The 20,139-nt window shown below is 50.6% G+C and overlaps 1 long non-coding RNA gene across 2 annotated transcripts; it reads right to left on the bottom strand.

Moving 5' to 3' along the window:
- Positions 1 to 7,484: 7,484 nt before the first annotated feature.
- Positions 7,485 to 17,076, bottom strand: LOC143838954 (uncharacterized). 2 transcript variants are annotated; one of them, XR_013231493.1, is made up of 3 exons: positions 16,934 to 17,076; positions 7,883 to 7,968; positions 7,485 to 7,655 (listed from the first exon to the last, which is right to left on the bottom strand). It is a non-coding gene; the product is annotated as an uncharacterized LOC143838954 (long non-coding RNA). The 2 variants fall into 2 exon arrangements; XR_013231494.1 differs by having other exon boundaries at positions 7,896 to 7,968.
- Positions 17,077 to 20,139: the final 3,063 nt, after the last annotated feature.

The raw sequence follows: 20,139 nt of genomic DNA, 5'->3' as shown, positions 1-20,139 counted from the left end.
TTTCCTGGAGTGCTTTTAACCCTGGATAAATTAAAAATTGCATTCCTAAAACATGCAGCTGTTTGCGTTTCCCCGAACTAAAAGCTGCCAAGCCTCCAGTTCAAATGCTTCCGGTGATGAAACTTTTCTCCCAAGATGTATTGTTTCTCTTTGTTTCCCTCTGGAATTTGTTTCCCTCTGGATTTGCCTCTTCTCTGAGAAGCTGCTGGCTAGCTGGCTTTCGTTTTTTCTTTTTTAATGAACGTTATTGCAAACTCGGGGAGTGAAGGGGAGGGGAAGGGAGGGGGTGGCGTTTACCGTTTACCTTCCAGTATCTGCAATTTAGACAAGCCTCCTATTTCAAAAGGACGGCTGCAAGCTTTCCCTGTGAGATGGATCAAATTCCCTGTAAGTCCCAGAGTGAGAGGCTGGTATTAGCATGAGAAAGAAAGGACAAGGAGAAGGCTCCCGGCTTCCCCCCCCCCCCCCCCTGTGGAGCCTCCAGCTGATTCTCCACCGGCAGTCAAAAGGAGGAGAAATCCTCCACCCTCCCCGAATCAAGTGCAGAGCACTTTCTGTTTCAAATCAGGGGAAAATAATCAGGAAGACCCGAGCTCAAATCGATCTGAATTCAACAGGACTAAATAAAGTAAGTGCAGATTCAGCCTAGGATCACCCCCTCCAGTTGATATAAGCTCTGTTTTCTCTTTGTTCCCTGTCTGTGCCAATTGCTCTGCTCCGTGTAACTCCTGAAGTTGTTTGCTCTGCTGTTATTCTCTTATTAAAGACTTGACTACTTTTGACTGAATGGAGTCTACAGGGCCTTGTCTACAAAGGGATTTATCTGCAGGCTGCCTTCCTGGGATTCCTGACACCCACCCATCAAGCCAGCCACACCCTTGATTGATCTTCAATGCTGCGATGGAGGTGGGTGGAGGTGGGTGTAGTCCCATAGACCACAATGCCCTGCGGGCCCAGCTCAGGATACCACTCCTTCCCCATTTGGGTGAGGGGTGTATTTAGCCCACCACGGAGACTTATGGATCTGATTGGATTCAGGAATGCCGCAGGTGACTCCTGGCGACTCATTGACAGTGCTGGTGGAGGGCTGGCAGTCTCGCCTGTCAGCAGCCATAGACAAGTTTGCCCCTAGACGTCCTCTCCGCCCTCGCCTCAAACAGCCCCCTTGGTATACCGGGGAGCTTCGGGAGAAGAAGAGGAAAGTGAGACGACTAGAGCAAGTGTGGCGGAAACATGCAATGAAGCAGCAAGAACATCTTATCACACACTTATGAGGGCGAATGAGATGGCAGTGAAAGTGGCAAACGGGACTTCTTTGCCATGGAAATTGCGTCCACTAGCTCTCACCTGGCACAGTTGTTTAGGGTAATTTTACAGCTTCCCACCCTTGAGGAGGGGCGCAAAAATGATAGTAAATCAGATTGTAGCTGTGAGGCCTTGGCGAGCTTCCTTGCAGATAAAGTCTTATTGCTCTGCCAGGACCTTCCCACCAAAGTTGATAGAGAAAGGGAACTGGAGGCTTCTGGGCCGCCTTTGGAGGTGACATTTGATGGCTTCAGAGGACCCTCATTATCCAAAGTGGACAGGCTGCTGGGGTCGATGAGGGCAACCACTTGCCCCCTTGATCCCTGTCCACCTTGGCTGCACAAAGGGGTGGCCAGCGGATAGGAGGTCAGCTCAGGGATATTATTAATCTCTCCATATCTATCGAGGAGATCCCTGAGTAACTGATGGGGCCAGTGGTTCGCCCCCTCCTTAAGAAACCATCGCTGGACCCCTGGGACCCAGCCAGCTACCGCCCAGTCTCAGATCTTGGGTTTCTGGGTAAGGTGGTTGAAAGAGCTGCTGTGGAACAGCTCCTGGCATTCTTGGAGGAAACTTCGGCACTTGACCCGTACCAGTCGGGCTACCATCCTGGTCATAGAGTGGAGACGGTGCTGGTCACCCTAACAGATGGATGATCTCTGGCGCCAGCTGAATTAGGGTGGCCATTCTTGTAATGTTAGATCTGTCAGCCACTTTTGATATGGTTGACCATGAGTTAATCACAGAATAATAGAATCATAGTTGGAAGGGGCCATACAGGCCATCTAGTCCAACCCCCTGCTCAACGCAGGATCAGCCCAAAGCATCCTAAAGCATCCAAGAAAAGTGTGTATCCAACCTTTGCTTGAAGACTGCCACTGAGGCTCACCACCTCCTTAGGCAGCCTATTCCACTGCTGAACTACTCTGACTGTGAAAAATTTTTTTCTGATATCTAGCCTATATCGTTGCACTTGTAGTTTAAAGCCATTACTGCGTGTCCTCTCCTCTGCAGCCAACAGAAACAGCATCCTGCCCTCCTCCAAGTGACAACCTTTCAAATACTTAGAGGGCTATCATGTCCCCTCTCAACCTCCTTTTCTCCAGGCTGAACATTCCCAAGTCCCTCAGCCTATTTTCATAGGGCTTGGTCCCTTGGCCCCAGATCATCCTCGTCGCTCTCCTCTGTACCCTTTCAATTTTATCTACGTCCTTCTTGAAGTGAGGCCTCTAGAACTGCACACAGTACTCCAGGTGTGGTCTGACCAGTGCCGTATACAACGGGACTATGACATCTTGTGATTTTGATTTGATGCCCCTGTTGATACAGCCCAAAATGGCATTCGCCTTTTTTACCGCTGCATCACACTGCCTGCTCATGTTTAGTTTACAATCCACAAGTACCCCAAGGTCTCGTTCACACACAGTGCTACCTAGAAGCGTATCCCCCATCCAGTAGGCATGCTTTTCATTTTTCTGACCCAGATGCAGAACTTTACACTTATCTTTATTAAATTGCATCTTGTTCTCATTTGCCCATTTTTCCATTGTGTTCAGATCTCGTTGAACTCTGTCTCTATCTTCCGGAGTATTTGCCAGTCCTCCCAATTTGGTGTCATCTGCAAACTTGATGAGTAGTCCCTCCACCCCCTCATCTAGATCATTAATAAATATTTTAAAAAGTACCGGGCCGAGCACCGAGCCCTGAGGTACCCTGCTACTCACCTCCCTCAAGTCTGATGAAACACCATTGACAACAACTCTTTGAGTGCGGTTCTCTAACCAGTTCCCTATCCACCTAACTATCTGAAAACCCAGATTGCAGACCTTCAATTTATTCATCAGAACATCTTGGGGAACTTTATTAAAAGCTTTATTAAAATCAAGTAAACAACATCAACCGAATTTTCACAATCCAGCAAACCTGTTACTTGGTCAAAAAAGGAAACCAGGTTGGTCTGACAGGACCTGTTGGAGACAAATCCATGCTGACTTCCTTGGATCACCAAATTGTCCTCCAGATGTTTGCAGATCGCTCCCTTATTGGCCTTTCTCCTTGCCAGGACAGGGAACAGCTCTTCATTGGTTGCACTCCTTCCTGCAGGACCTGACTCAGAGGATAGCAGTGAGGGATGAGTTGTCAAGCCCCTGTCGACTCCCCTGTGGGGTCCCTCAGGGAGCAGTGCTATCCCCTACCCCCTTTTTAACATCTTCATGTGCCCTCTGGGCCACCTGGTCCAGAGTGTCGGGCTGGGCTGTCATCAATATGTGGATGACACCCACCTCTATCTCCTCATGGACAGCCATCTGGATTCTCCCCCCTCCCCCCGCAGATACATTTGCCAGATGTTTGGAAGTCATTGCCGCATGGCTCAAGAAAGTCATCTGAATCTCAATCCCTCCAAGAAAGAGGTCCTATGGCTGGGTAGGAAGAGTGTTTACCTGTTCTGGCAGGGTCGCAACTGAGCATCACAGCACAGGCCAAAAACTTGGGGGTGATACTAGATACCTTACTGGCTACAGAGGCACAGGTCATGACGGTAACCTACTGGGCATTTTACCATCTTCATTAGGTAAGGCTACTAGCACCCTACCTATCTTCTGACACCTAGCCATGGTGATCCATGCAACATTCACCTCTAGAACTGATTTCTGTAACTCACTCTACGTGGACCTGCCCTTGTCTCTGACAATGCAGCCACTATGGTCCTCACAGAATCACCTTGGAGGGCCTACATTCTGCCAGCACAGAGGCAGTTGCATTGGTTACTGGTTGTGGCCCAGATCAGGTTACAAGTTTTGTTTTTGACCTTTAAGGCACTTTGTGGTCTGGGATCCACATATCTGAAGGACCGCCTGTTGTCCTATGCCCTCCGCAGGGTACCTGCGGATACCAACTAACTGATCGTTCCCAGCCCCAGGGAGGTTCGCCTGGCCTCAACCAGGTCCAGGACATTTTCAGTCCTAGCTCTAACCTGGTGGAATAAGCTTCTGGAAGAGCTGAGGCCCTGCAGGAACCTTCTGTGTTCCACAGGGTCTCCAAGATGGAGCTCTTCTGCCCTGTCTATGGTTGAGGCCAGGGAATGGAAGATCGGATGGACCACCTGGATGATACTGCCACCACATTTTAAAATGTTCCTAAACAGAGGACAAAGTCTTTCTTCAAATAAATGATCTTTTCCACAGCTGGTTTATGGCAACCCTATAGGGGTTTCAAGCCAAGGACCATTTCCAGAGAGGGTTTGTCATAGCCTGCCTCAGCATAACAACCCTGGTCTTCCTTGGTGCTTAACTTTCAGGCTCTGGCAAGTCCAGTAGCTCTTTAAGGACTAACAAAATGTATGTCATGAGTCACTACTCACTTCTTGAAGAGAAGAAATGAGTAGAGGGGCACTTAACAAACCATGACCTCCAAAATCCACAACATTTGGAGGTTTGTGGTTCGCAATAGAGTTGGGCACTTCGGCGCACCTTGGCCACTTTGTCAATTGCTGAAGCGGCCGAGGTGCACCAAAGCGCCCAACTCTAGTTTGCAACTTGATGCTCATGAAGCTCCATCCCCTGTGATCGCACAAGCCCGTACGGATCTTTAGGGGCTTGGCAGTGGGGGGGGGGCTTTCTTTTTGACTGACAGATGACCAGGGGTTACAACAAGGCTGTGGATCTTGTTAAGACAAGGGTGATAGAAGTAGAGAGGCAACATGACCTCAACAATATCCAGGATCCTCTTTTTAGGAAAGATCTTTTAATCAGGAACACCTTGATGCAATACCTAATCAAAGATGTAAACCCTGAACACAGGAGATCCTTTGCCCTCCTTCATTACAATGCCCTGCCCTCTGCATACCTGAGTGGAAATTTGATGGATTCTCGGTCAAGGAATAGCTCTGTATTTGCGATGTGTGTCAATTTGAGATCACAGAACATGTCTTATTTGAGTGCAAATTATGTAATCACTAGTAATCAAGCCCATTGCAGTTTGAAATGCAATGGGCGCTAGCAGTCAGAGTGGTTTTGGGGGGGGGGGACTACCTGCAGTCTTTGGGCGGGCTTTGAAAGGGGAGAAGGGGGAAGGGGAAGGGGAAGGGACATGCTCCCACCCCCCACCCACCCTCTCTCTCAGAACCCCCCCCCCAAAAGCGGCGCCGCGGTCCTCCCTCCCAAGGCGAGTCAGAACCCCAGGTTCACTCACCGCCCTCGCGCTGGTCCTGGCTGGTCTCTGCTGTTTGTCTTCGGCCATCGCACTTGCTGGTTCGTGGGGCTCCGTTGGGTGGCGGGGCCTCTCCCGAGCAGCGGTTCTTTTCCCCTTCCCAGCCCTGGATGGACTTCCCTGGCGCATTGCTTAATCCACCCAGGTGGACTAAGAAGCGCGCAGCACGGGCTAGCCCATTGCAGGCAGCCGCTGTAGCAAGACTGTTGTTTTGGCGCAGGGGAGTGACGTCAACCTGTAATGGCTGCCCCCGTGCGACTCCCACGTGGGCCAGTCATCCAGGAAGCGGCGGCGGCTGAGTCTCGTGCGTCAGCGGAGGTCGGTGTCTTCGCAGGGGGAGGTTTCGGTGAGTTCCAGCGCGGCTTCTCTCGGTGTTTTTTTTGTTTGAGTCTGGGAGTCCCCCAGGCCGCGTCCCGAGCGGCGCGTCTCTTTGTTTGTTTTTTGTTTAGTCCGGGATTCCCCCCGCGGCGGGGCGAGCGGCGCTTCTCTCGGGTTTTTGTTTTTTTTGAGTCTGGGAGTCCCCCAGGCCGCGTCCCGAGCGGCGCGTCTCTTTTTTTGTTTTTTGTTTAGTCCGGGATTCCCCCCGCGGCGGGGCGAGCGGCGCTTCTCTGGGTTTTTTTTTTTTTTTAGTCTGGGAGTCCCCCAGGCCGCGTCCCGAGCGGCGCGTCTCTTTTTTTGTTTTTTATGGAGTCCGGGATTCCCCCCGCGGCGGGGCGAGCGGCGCTTTTGTCGGTTTTTTTTTTTTTTAGTCCGGGATTCCCCCAGGCCGCGGGCTGAGCGGCGCGTCTCTTTTTTTGTTTTTTTTTTAGTCCGGGATTCCCCCCGCGGCGGGGCGAGCGGCGCTTCTCTCGGTTTTTTTTTTTTTTTAGTCTGGGAGTCCCCCAGGCCGCGTCCCGAGCGGCGCGTCTCTTTTTTTGTTTTTTATGGAGTCCGGGATTCCCCCAGGCCGCGGCCCGAGCGGCGGGTCTTTTTTTTTCTTCAAGGAGTCCGTTGGTTCCCCCAGGCGGCGGCCTGATGCGGCGAGAGGCGCTTCGCGCCTCTCGCCGCATGAGGCCGCCGGACAGGGAGCCCCCGGCAGCCGCGCTCCGCGCGACTGCCGGGGGCTCCCTCAGGCGGCGGCCTGACGCGGTGAGAGGCGCTTCGCGCCTCTCGCCGCGTCAGGCCGCCATGGGCTCCATCAGGCGGTGGCCTGACGCGGCGAGAGGCGCTTCGCGCCTCTCACCGCGTCAGGCCGGGAGCAACTGCGAGCCGCGCTGCGCGCGGCTCGCAGTTCCTGGGGCTGGGAATCGGAAGGACCAATCGGCAGGCGCTTCGCGCCTGCCGATTGGTCCCTCCGATTGTCTGTCATGAGGAAGGGTCCAATCTGGACCCTTCCTCATCCCGGACTCATCCCGCCCCAGGACCCCTTACTGTTTTATTTAGTCCGTGGCGCCCGCGGCGCCACGGGCGGTTTACAGATATTCACATAGGTACATTAGTACCCATGCTTATAGAATGCCCTCATGGCCTGAGAAACCATAGCCTGCAACTGTTATTATCAGATTCAGTCAGTCTTCTAACAAACACAGTAGCTAGATTTGATTGGCTAGTTGCTAGAATTAGGAAACATTGAGTTATTAATGTATAGCTATTCTAAGTATACCAATAACCAAGTGTTCATAACTATTTATGCTATTTAGGTTAATAGCTTTTATGGTGTGTTTCTTAACCTTGTATTTAGTCTATATATTTGAATTGTTTTACTGCTATTATGTTTCATTTTATTTTGTATTGTATTGGTCTATACCGTGAAATAAAATATGAATATGACTGACAGAGGCTCAGTCCAGGAACCAGCCTCATTCTTTCCCAGAGAGGTAAGTCCATCCACTGGCTCCATAGGAGCTGAAGAAGAAGAGAAGACAAAGCTGACGGTGGCAACCTCTTTATTCCAATGAAGTCAGAGTTAAAACGATGTCAGGACACCCCCGTGAGTCCCACGGGTCCCATTCTCCCGGGGAATTCGCTTTCTTGGGTGAAACTCCAACTCCAGGGGAGAGCCTGCGGCCTTTGTGGGGCCCATCCTGCTTCACCTGCAGCATGGGAGGGGAGCCGGGAAATGTTTTCAAAAGGTCCATGAGCAGCCCAGTCGGAGCAGAAGCCTAGAGGCAGTATCAGGAGACGGAGACGGGCACAGAGAAGAGAATAAACCAAAACCTAAGGCAGGGGAAGAGATGGAGGAAAGTAGAAGGGAAAGGAGGGAAGTATGAGGAGACAGACAGACCATGAGGGAAAGCACATGGGATAAGAAAACGGGGAAGGGAATGGGCAAAAGGAGGGAAGGCGAAGGGGAGGGGGTGAAGGAGATAACAACCCACCTGAAACTCACATGTTAGATTTACCTTGTACTGCTCTCCTCGGATGAAGCCGACCAGGAAAAAGCAGGAGCAAAGAGAAACGGGACTGGAGCCAAACCTGGAGAAGAAAAGAGAAGAAGGTGTGAAAGGAAGTCAGGAGGGCAGGGTTAAAGTAAACTCGGGTGTTGACAGACAAGGGAGGAGTTAGAGACGTGAAAAGATACCCTTGCTTTGGTTGGGCATGGAGCATACCAAGCATACCAGTTGGGCATGGGGATGGAGCAGCACGACTGGTTGAAAAAAAGGATGGAGAACTGGTGGTTGTTTGGGTTGAAGATGGAGGTAAGAGAGACAGCAGAGAGAAGTGGAGAGGCGGAGAAGTGGGGGAACAAGCTGGAAGTGGTGGTGACCATAGCCAAGTCAGTTGTGAGACACAACCATGGCCGGGGAAGGAAGAAAACCCACCAAGGGGGTTAGGAGAGAACCCCTCAATATTCCCAATCTAGCTCGGACTCAAGTTCTTCAGGTAGTTCAGATGGGAGTACAGTAGAGAATCCTCATTTCAGACCGCCTGTTGTAATTGCACAAGACTTATTAAAGACCACGTTGCATCAGCCCGGTGTGGAAGTCTTCTTTGTGGAATAAGGGGTGTGTGCCAGGGCTAGCTCCCCCTGGGCACCCCAAAAGCCCTCACAAATGAGTTCCTGGGTCGATGACTCATTTTGGAATACCTTCCTCGGTGACTATGTACAAACATACAGAAATTGTATAAGCATCTTAAATAAGACAAACAGCATCAAAATTAAAGTAATAACTCTGTTTCTTACAGCACACCTTAATTTTATACCACAGAGTTTCTATGTCAAAACAGTAATGTTTCAGCAAAATAATTGTCAAGTCTGAAAAACATAAAGAGTAATCCTTCCACTTTTTACCCTACTCCACAACCTATTGGCTAATCTAAAAAGTCTACAACACTTATCTAAGAATATCACAAATGCCCACAGTTTTTTCATCCAGTGTTCTCAGCCTACCAGGGTCCCAACAATAGGACACCCTTTAATTAAGTGCTGCTAGCCATGAGACAGCACTCTTCACTTAAAGGGAAAGCATCCCACGCATGACACTAAACAGCCCCTACTTGAATACAGCCTATTTCACCCTTTTGTCCAATGAGGAGCCCTGAAGTAAATTTTCAGGCTTCGAGGACCCCCTGAAGTGATGTAAGCTGGCCACGCCTCCCTGCTCTCTCAGCCTGCCACACCCCCAGATGTAACATAACACTTCTTCCTTTGCCTTCCTTTCATTCTCACGGCCTACCCATCAAGCCCTCTGGGCAGCCAGTTCCCTAGTAGGGTTGTGTGCTTTGGCTGCCAAAGCGGCCGTTCCAGCCCAGAGCAGCCACCGCCGCAGCGCTGGATGCTTCGGGCTGGAATGGCTGCTTTGGCAGCCGAAGCACACAACCCTATTCCCTGGCTTGTGGCCAAGTTCATTAAAGCATTAAGACAGTGGTCCCCAACCCCCAGTCCATGGATCAGTCAGTACTGGGCTACGGCTCCTCCTTGTCCTCCTCCCCAGCTGCTGCCTCAGGGGCTGCCCTGCCACTCTCCCGCTGGCTCACCTTTGGTGCTCTCCAGCGGCCGCCATGGCTGGGGCTCCCCTCGGTGTGGCACTGTGCAGCTGCTGCTGGCAGTGCCCCCCAGTGGGCGGCGGGAAGTCAGGGGCGCCAGCGGGAAAGCAAGTGGAGCAGGGGCTCAGGCAGCAGTGGCAACATCCCTCGGCAAAAGACTACCCCCCAGGGTCTCAATAAAATTGTCAAGCATTGACCTGCATTAAGGCAGGAGTTCCCACAGACCCCCGGGGGTCCCCAGGCCCCTGGTTGGGAATTCCTGCTCTAATACAAATTTACAGAAAACATGACAGATCCCAATTGTTGTTCAGACCAGTAGGAGTAACAGTGTCCAAAATAAATATAAATTGTGCCTCTCGTAACACGCGTTTCATAATGTCCATTTTGCCCAGTCCCCGATCTGTCAGATTTTCAAATCTGCAGCACTGAAAGTGATCCAATGAATTCCTTTTTCCTTGTAATACTGCACCAATGGAGCATCCAATATATGATTTCTCATCTCAGCAATGTACTCGAGGATTCAAACTAAGAGGGCGAGTGGAAATTCCAATGTATAATTTACATGAACATTTTATAACATAAATATAAGTGAAAAGTGTTCTCATGGCTAGCAGCAGATTGGTGTAGTGGTTAAGAGTGCGGACTTCTTTTCTGGCATGCCGGGTTTGATTCTGCATTCCCCCACATGCAGCCTGCTGGGTGACCTTGGGCTCTCCACGGCACTGAGAAAGCTGTTCTGACCGAACAATAATATCAGGGTTCCCTCAGCCTCACCCACCCCACAGGGTGTCTGTTGTGGGGAGAGGAAAGGGGAGGCGAATGTAAGCCGCTTTGAGACTCCTTCGGGTACAGAAAAGCAGCATATAAGAACCAACTCTTCTTCTTCTTCGGTAATATCAGGGCTCTCTCAGTCCCACCTCCCTCACAGGGTGTCTGTTGTGGGGAGAAGGAGGGAAGGCGAATGTAAGCCACTTTGAGACTCCTTCGGGTAGAGAAAAGCAGCATATAAGTGCTAACACTTCTTCTTCAGTTATATCAGGGCTCTCTCAGCCCCACCTCCCTCACAGGGTGTCTGTTGTGGGGGGAGGAAAGGGGAGGCCACTGTAAGCCGCTTTGAGCCTCCTTCTGGTACAGAAAAGCAGCATATAAGAACCAACTCTTCTTCTTCTTCGGTAATATCAGGGCTCTCTCAGTCCCACCTCCCTCACAGGGTGTCTGTTGTGGGGAGAAGGAGGGAAGGCGAATGTAAGCCACTTTGAGACTCCTTCGGGTAGAGAAAAGCAGCATATAAGTGCCAACACTTCTTCTTCTTCAGTTATATCAGGGCTCTCTCAGCCCCACCTCCCTCACAGGGTGTCTGTTGTGGGGTAAGGAAAGGGGAGGCCACTGTAAGCCGCTTTGAGCCTCCTTCTGGTACAGAAAAGCAGCATATAAGAACCAACTCTTCTTCTTCTTCGGTAATATCAGGGCTCTCTCAGTCCCACCTCCCTCACAGGGTGTCTGTTGTGGGGAGAAGGAGGGAAGGCGAATGTAAGCCACTTTGAGACTCCTTCGGGTAGAGAAAAGCAGCATATAAGTGCCAACACTTCTTCTTCTGTTATATCAGGGCTCTCTCAGCCCCACCTCCCTCACAGGGTGTCTGTTGTGGGGGGAGGAAAGGGGAGGCCACTGTAAGCCACTTTGAGCCTCCTTCTGGTACAGAAAAGCAGCATATAAGAACCAACTCTTCTTCTTCTTCAGTAATATCAGGGCTCTCTCAGTCCCACCTCCCTCACAGGGTGTCTGTTGTGGGGAGAAGGAGGGAAGGCGAATGTAAGCCACTTTGAGACTCCTTCGGGTAGAGAAAAGCAGCATATAAGTGCCAACACTTCTTCTTCTTCAGTTATATCAGGGCTCTCTCAGCCTTACCTCCCTCACAGGGTGTCTGTTGTGGGGGGAGGAAAGGGAAGTGGTCGTTCCTTATACATCAATAAATCCTCCATAGATGAATACTTCACTCTTTGTCTTGCTTGCTTAATCACTTCAATTGGTTCTTCCAAATTGTTCACTGCCATCTCACATCTGTATTAATCCTCCTATGTTGTAAAAATTGGCCAAAAGGTAAATTCTCTTGTAACAGCCTAGGGTGATAGGATGTAAAGTAGGTGGGGCTGAGAACCCTGGCATTACTGCTGTGTGAGAACAGCTCTTATCAGGACTGTGACTAGCCCAGGGTCACCCAGATGGCTGCATGTGGAGGAGCGGGGAATCAAGGCTGGCTCGCGCAGTCAGAAGCCACTACGCCAAGCTTTCTGGTCAGGGAGATGTCCCAGAGCAAGGATAGTGTAATAGTTAAGAGGTTTAGAGTAAAATAAATAAATACATAATTTGTATAAACCTCGTTAGCTCAGGGCAGTTTACAACATTTAAAAACCCTACATAGTAAGCAATAAAACAGCAAACCCTTCAAGAAAACCGCCTCCTATTCTTTGCCCCCCTGTGGGGATTGGCCAGAGTTCAGAGGGGTTCCTGTCAGGGGATGTTTCAAGCAGGGTGGCCAGTGATGTTATTGCCTGGCCTCAGTTATAGGTCCGGCGGAACAGCTCAGCGTGGATGGAAGGCGGAATGGTTTAAGACCCCACGGGGCCCCTCAGACAGAGCATCAGACCAGGCCCGCTTGCCTCCTCCCTCCCTCCCCCTCCCTCCCTCCTCCCTCCCCCCCTTTCTTTGTGGGTTTGTTAAATCTGGGGAGGCGTCTTTAAATGCCACTCCGCGCTGGCAGAGCTAGGTAATGTCGCTTCCACATGGCCACATGCTGTGAGGAGCAGGTGACCAGGTGACATCACTCCCTTGCTTCGGCTGGGCATGGAGCAGCACGACTGGTTGAGTCACTGGCAGGTGACACCCCACCACCCGCCACCCACCCGTTCCTCCCCATGCTCCATGCTTCTGATGCAGCACGCTCTTGGCTGCCCTCTCATGACACATGGCCACAGATTGGGGAAGGAGCCTGTTGGCAGCGGCAGGGCCCTGACTTTGCAGGTGCATGGAGAAGGTCCCGTTAGGGTCGTGCGCAGAGGCATCCGAATCGGCTGTTCCAGGCCGACGTAGCCAGCGCCTCGATGCGGAGGGGTGAGAGGAGGTGCAGGCGCCGGTGCGTAACTCAGCACACACATGCAGGCGTGGAACGCCGATTCAGACACCGATTCAGAACGGCTGATTCGGATGCCGCTGAGCACAACCCTAGACTTTTTCCACGGACAGAATTTCAAATTGTGTTGGAGAATACGGATCTTTAAGTTGGGGTGAAGATCCCTGTTGGTATGTTTTCTCCACAAAGCAAACAGTAACTAGGGAAACAGCATAGGGTGAGAGATTCCCCCTCCCAAGTGGTGGAAAGTTATGGTTGCCAACCCTGGTTGGAGAAATACCTGGAGACTTTTGGGGGGGGGGAGTCTGGGAAGGGAAGGGTTTGGGGAGGGATGTTAAATGCCTGAGAGGCTGACCTCCAAAGCAGCCGCTTTCTGCTGGGGAACTGATCTCTGTCATCTGGAGATCCATGGTCATGCCAGAAGATCTCCAGGCCCCACCTGGAGGCTGGCAACCCTGTGGAAGGGGCTGTCCTATCACAGCCCACTTGTGGCAATCTTTTAGGACAAGGGTGGCCAAACCATGGCTTTGCCAATGTCCATGGACTACTATTCCTACTATTCCACTGGCAGGGGCTCATAGGTATTGTAGTCCATGGACTTCTGGAGAGCCAGGGTTTGGCCACACCTGTTGTAGTGTTTTCGAGGTAAGCGTCGTTTAGAGGCGCTTTGCCTCTGAGGTCTCCCACCAAGGCTAATCCTGCTTAGCTTCCGAGTTCTGACAAGATCAGCCTAGCCTGGATAGAATCACAGAATCACAGAATCATAGAGTTGGAAGGGGCCATAGAGGCCATCTAGTCCAACCCCCTGCTCAACGCAGGATCAGCGCTAAGCATCCTAAAGCATCCAAGAAAAGTGTGTATCCAACCTTTGCTTGAAGACTGCCAGTGAGGGGGAGCTCACCACCTCCTTAGGCAGCCTATTCCACTGCTGAACTACTCTGTGAAATCTTCCAGGGCAGACAGAAAGAGACCCCTTAGCCGCCTGAGTAGCCCTGACAAGCCTGCATAGGGATGTGAGTCCACAGTTGGGGCCTGGATATCCCCAGGAATTACAGCTCATCTCCAGGCAACAGAAATCCATTCTCCTGGAGAAAATGGCTGTTTGGGAGGGTGGACTCCATAGCCCACTCCTGGGGAGAGGAAGAGAAGGTAATTGCAGACTGGAAGTCTTCAAGCAAAGGTTGGATACACACTTTTCTTGGATGCTTTAGGATGCATAGGGCTGGTCCTGCGTTGAGCAGGGGGTTGGACTAGATGGCCTGTATGGCCCCTTCCAACTCTATGATTCTATGCTTCTATGATTCTAATTGTCAGCCACGTGGAGACTTTTCCAGCCATGAAAGCAGGGTACAAAAAACAGCTTCTCTTCTCTGGAAGGCCTACAAGCAGGGCCCAGAGATGAAAATCTCCCCCCTGTAGCCCTCCCACCTGCCCCAGTGTCAAGAAGGTCACTGGCTCTACACATGGAGGTTCCATTTAGTTTTACCGTGGCTTATAACTCTTGACGGACCTCTCCCTCTCTGGATTGATCTAATCCCTTCTGAAAGCCAGCTCAACCAGCCGTCATCGCCACATCCTGTGCCAGCGAATGCCACGAGTCAGTCCTTTCGAGAGAAGCAGCCTTTCCTCCTGACTGGGCGGTATCGACTGTCCATCAGTCCAACCAGGTGCGAAAAATTCTGTTCTGGGAGGAGGAGGAAAAGATTTTCTCCCGTTCTGTTTTCATCATACCCTGAAGAATTCTAGAACTATTTTCTCATCTCTAATAATACTAAGCAAGGAAACTAACAGGGACCCCAATGCAAAAGAAGGTTGTTCCATCAGCTGCTTCCCTTGGAAAGAGAGAGCATTAAAACACCCTGTTTTCCTAACACATGCCTACTTATCAGCAGGGACCGGAACAGAGGGGGGAAGGGGCCACCATAGGCAGGGCTAGTTGGGAAGAGGTGGAGCATCCACTGCATCACTGGTTAAAAGGACCAGGCAGGAGAGGATGGAAAAGACCTCTGCCTGAGGCCCTGGAGAGCTAGGGAGTGGGGCTGGAGCTCAGTGGCAGAGCCCCTGCTTGGCATGCAGAAGGTTCAATCCCCAGCATCTCCAGGTAAAAGGCCCAGGCAGGAGGGGATGGGAAAGACCCTGAGTCCCTGGAGAGCCATTAAATGGGGCTGGAGCTCAGAGGCAGAGCCTCTGCTTGGCATGCAGAAGGTCCCCAGTTCAATCCCAGGATTTCCAGTTAAAAGGACCAGGCAGGAGGGGATGGGAAAGACCTCCACCTGAGATCCTTTAGAGCAGTGGTCCCCAACGTTTTTGAGGCTGGGGACCAGCAGGGTAACTGCCCGCCCACGCATGCTGCGCATGCACGGCCGAAATCGTTTTTGGCCGTGCATGCATAATGCATGGGCGTGGCCCTGATTCTCTCTCCTCCACTCCCGCAGCAAGCTTGCGGCCTGGGAAGTTTTTTACTGCGGGGGGGGGGGCGGGGAGAGGGAGTCGCGGCCCGGCACCAAGGCCTTCGCGGCCCGGCACCCGCGGGCTGGGGACCACTGCTTTAGAGCCATGAAAAGGAGCTGGAGCTCAGTGGCAGAGCTTCTGCTTGGCATGCAGAAGGTCCCCAGTTCAATCCCCAGCATCTCCAGTTAAAAGGACCAGGCAGGAGGGGATGGGAAAGACCTCCGCCTGAGACCCTGGAGAGCCATGAAGTGGGGCTGGAGCTCAGTGGCAGAGCCTCTGCTTGGCATGCAGAAGGTTCCAGGTTCAATCCCCAGCATCTCCAGGTAAAAGGCCTAGGAAGGAGGGGGTAGGAAAGACCTCCACCCTGGGGAGACCCTGCCAGTCTGTTTAGATTTATTAACCTTGATGGACCAAAAGCTTAATTTAGTATAAGGTGGTTTCATATGTCCTGGCCAATGACACAGTGGATTTGGAGATCTTTGTTTTCCTTTTACTCAAATGTGTGCGTGCACATGACAGCTTATCCCTTCAATAAAAGTTTGTTGGTCTTAAAGGTGCCCCTGGACTCAAAACTGTGTTCTTCAAAACAATACCTTCTCCGTCTTCCACCAACTAAACTGGCAGGTAGGGTTCCTCTGATCCAGGACCTGCCAACCTTATCCTCCACCGCCACCAGGTGTTGCAGGGTGGAGGGGGGGGGGACTCCGCAAGCCTAAACAGAAAAGGCTCTCCCCCAGTAGGCTCAAAAGGTCATTTTAGAAATGGCACCCGGCACCGGCCAGGGACTGCCATGAAGAGTTATCTCAGGACTGAAGCAGACGGGTACAGATACGAGAGCATCGTCCATCTTCGGAAAGGAAATTGTGCCAGGAAGGAAGAGGGGGCCTCAAACCCTGTGAGGGAGGTGAGGCTGAGATAGCTCAGAGAGAACTGTGACTGGCCCAGTGTCACCCAGCTGGCCTCATGGGTATCTGTCAGCCCCACCTAACTCCCCTCTTGTGGGGAGAGGAAGGGCAGGCAATTGGAAACCACTTTGGGGAGTAAAAAGTGGGCGACAAAAAATAGGAAGAAATTTGACACAGGACTGCTAGTACATTAGAAACAGATCTTTGTAGACACTAGTAACAAGTAGTATTAATAATAATCATTGAATTTATATACTGCCCACCCTAGTGGCTCATTTAGTAAATCATTTTGAGTAGATCATTTTACGAGAAATTACGAGTTGTACACATTATGTTTACATAAAATAAGACATTTTATTATATACTAGAATTTAAGCCCATTTTATAAGGAAATAAAATGGGCGCTAGCCCCCGTCCCCGGGGAAGCCTTCGCAGGACAACGGCTTCCCGGGGGCTGGCACGGCGCAGCCACCCTCCCGCGACTTGGGGCGTTCTCCCGGCCGCGGGAACAGCCTCGATGCATCTGCAACGCGGCGAGGCTGTTCCCGGAGTCAGGAGAAGGACTTAGCCCACCCAACATGCAGCAACCCGGGTCCTTTTTCCTGGGGCCGAGAGAAGGCCCCCGCCTACCGCGGGGCCCCCCCAGTGGTAAGGGACCCGGGGCAGGAAAGGAGCAGGGACGCCACATCAAAGACGCCGCATCCCTGCTCCTTTCCCCAGGTGGAGTAGAACCTGGCCGGAGGACTTACCGTGCAGGCTGGCTGCTTTCTCTGCGCGGTGAGTCCCTGGCCGGGTCAGGCAAGGTCAGGCCAAGCCGTCAATGGGGAGCCGCACTTCGCGCGGATCCCCTTTGGCGGCTTGGCCCTGGATGGACATTCGGAGGGCCCAATCAGGAGCCACAAATTTGGGCCCTCCGAGTTTTTATCCCAGACAGGGCCCGCCTTAACTCCTCCCAAGTAGCCCTTACCACTTTATTTAATCTTCTCCGCAGAGGCCGTTAAAGATTCTGAAAACAGTCGAGAAACTCTCCAGAATTTTCCTTGATTTCCATTTCCACGGCGAAACATCAAGGATGAAAGTTATCCTTTGGGGTTGAATTCTGCACTCAGATCTCTTCAACCACTGGATGAAAGACAAGAAGGGAAGATACAGTTTTGTTGAGATGATTATTTCCTTTTACGTGAAACGTAACTAAACTTGTTTTGAGATAACAAAAACTGTGTATTAATTGTTATCTGGCCATCGTTATCTGTGCTTGGTGTATGTTGCTATTAATTACAGCAGACTTTCTCGATCAGGGTTTTGTGAAACGTTGTTTTTTTGATGGCCCTAGAATGGTTTCCTAGAATGGGTGCAAGTTAATTAAATGTTATATATGTTTAAAACTTGTTAAACATTTATTGGGTGATATGACCATATGTTAGCTCACCCCCACCCCCTTCGGCACTGGCTGCTTCGGACTGGAACAGCCTCTTTGGCAGCTAAAGCGCCCAGCCCTACACCCCCCCCCCTCCCAAAATGGCCAATGATGGACCTGGAGGAGGTGGGAAGGGCTGCAGTCTGTATTCTGCAAGATGGTGCCACTTCTGGGGTTTCTCAAAGCCTGAAGAATATTTCAGGGGTGTCTCAATGGTAAAAACATCAAGAAAGGCTGAATTGCAGCCCCCAAGGGACAGGTGAATAAGCAGGTGTGTCTCAATATTCCTTATTGTTTCATTCACCTGATCCTCGTAGAAGTTCAGCGGGACTTAATCCCCAGTAAAGATTACGGTCTGCCTTGAGAAGGCTGGCACTCCTGCCGGATGGGTGTTGAAAGAAGTCCTCCTCAGGAATGTTATTAGCATATAATCTTACGGGCCAAGGCATTTTAATTGAGGGATACGTCAAGCGGGTGTGCCTAACTTTTGAGCACCTCAATCCGTTGAAGAAGATCAAAGGGTTTATTTTCTTCAGGAAGGATCTATCTAGGATTAATTGCCTAATTTGCTTCATTGATTCTTGTGACTTAAGAGGTAGCTGAGGCTGCTTTTCTCTACCCAAAGGAGTCTCAAAGTGGCTTACAGTGGCCTTCTCTTCCTCTCCCCACAACAGACACCCTGTGAGGGAGGTGAGGCTGAGAGAGCCCTGATATTTCTGCTCCGTCAGAACAGCTCTATCAGTGCTGTGGCGAGCTCAAGGTCACCCAGCTGGCTGCATGTGGAGGAGTGGACAATCAGACCAACCTGGTTTCCTTTTTTGACCAAGTAACACATTTGCTGGATCGTGGAAATTTGGTTGATGTCATTTACTTGGATTTTAATAAAGCCTTGGATAAGGTTCCCTATGATGTTCTGATGGAAAAATTGAAGGACTGCAATCTGGATTTTCAGATAGTCAGGTGGATAGGGAATTGGTTAGAGAACCGCACTCAAAGAGTTGTTGTCAATGGTGTTTCATCAGACTGGAGGGAGGTGAGTAGCGGGGTACCTCAGGGCTCGGTCCAGTACTTTTTAACATATTTATTAATGATCTAGATGAGGGGGTGGAAGGACTACTCATCAAGTTTGCAGATGACACCAAATTAGGAGGACTGGCAAATACTCCGGAAGATAGAGACAGAGTTCAATGAGATCTGAACACAATGGAAAAATGGGCAAATGAGAACAAGATGCAATTTAATAAAGATAAGTGTAAAGTTCTGCATCTAGGTCAGAAAAATGAAAAGCATGCCTACTGGATGGGGGGATACGCTTCTAGATAACACTGTGTGTGAACGAGACCTTGGAGTATTTGTGGACATGAGCAGGCAGTGTGATGCAGCGGTAAAAAGGCGAATGCCATTTTGGGCTGTATCAACAGGGGCATCACATCAAAATCACAAGATGTCATAGTCTCATTGTATACGGCACTGGTCAGACCACACCTGGAGTACTGTGTGCAGTTCTGGAGGCCTCACTTCCAAAAGGACGTAGATAAAATCGAAAGGGTACAGAGGAGAGTGACGAGGATGATCTGGGGCCAAGGGACAAAGCCCTATGAAGATAGGTTGAGGACTTGGGAATGTTCAGCCTGGAGAAAAGGAGGTTAAGAGGGGACATGATAGCCCTCTTTAAGTATTTGAAAGGTTATCATTTGGAGGAGGGCAGGATGCTGTTCCCGTTGGCTGCAGAGGAAAGGACACGCAGTAATGGGTTTAAACTACAAGTACAACGATATACGCTAGATATCAGGAAAACATTTTTCACAGTCAGAGTAGTTCAGCAGTGGAATAGGCTGCCTAAGGAGGTGGTGAGCTCCCCCTCACTGGCAGTCTTCAAGCAAAGGTTGGATACACACTTTTCTTGGATACTTTAGGATGCTTTGGGCTGATCCTGCGTAGAGCAGGGGGTTGGACTAGATGGCCTGTATGGCCCCTTCCAACTCTATGATTCTATGATTCATGGTTTAATGTCAGGACTAGTCAAACTACGGCCCTCCAGATGTCCATGGACTACAATTCCATGGAATGTCCATGGAATTGTAGTCCATGGACATCTGGAGGGCCGCAGTTTGACTACCCCTGGTTTAGTTGGTTCTTAACCGCTAGAACAAGCTGGCAAACCAAGTGCTGTGCCATCTGTGCCTGCCTCTGCATGCTGACCTCAGCTCTCCTTGGAGGTCTCCCATCCAAATAGAAGCCAGGGTCAATTCTGCTCAGCTTCAGGGATCTGGGCTATCCACTGTGTGCATATATAACAAATATAGGGTTGCCAGCTCTAGGTTGGAACATTCCTGGAGATTTTGGGGGTGGAGCCTGAGAAGGGTGGATTTTGGAGAGAGAAGGAACCTCCGCAGGGTACATCATAGATTTTTACCTCCAGGTAAACATTTCAGGAGCTCCATTTGACTGGTTTAGTTTTAATTGATTTATACCTCCTGGGTAGAAGTCTTACCATCTTTACCTGGGCCACCCAGTTATCCCCATGCTGGGACCAATAAAGTGGGGTTCTGGTTGTTGGTTTTCTGGAGGAGTTTATATGTCGATATGGTATTTTAATGAGCATTTTTATTCTTAATTTTGTTTTTTTAATTTACAGATTACTGTGAATCCTATTCTTGTGAGCCGCCCTGTGAGGGGGCAGGATACAAAAATAATAAATATAAATAAATAGAGTCCACCATCCAGAGCAGCCATCTTCTCCAGGGGAAAGAGTA

This window comes from Paroedura picta, chromosome 5 (genome assembly GCF_049243985.1).
Source record: "Paroedura picta isolate Pp20150507F chromosome 5, Ppicta_v3.0, whole genome shotgun sequence".
Classification (NCBI taxonomy): Eukaryota; Metazoa; Chordata; class Lepidosauria; order Squamata; family Gekkonidae; genus Paroedura; species Paroedura picta.
This window is presented reverse-complemented; position numbering and strand designations above follow the sequence as displayed.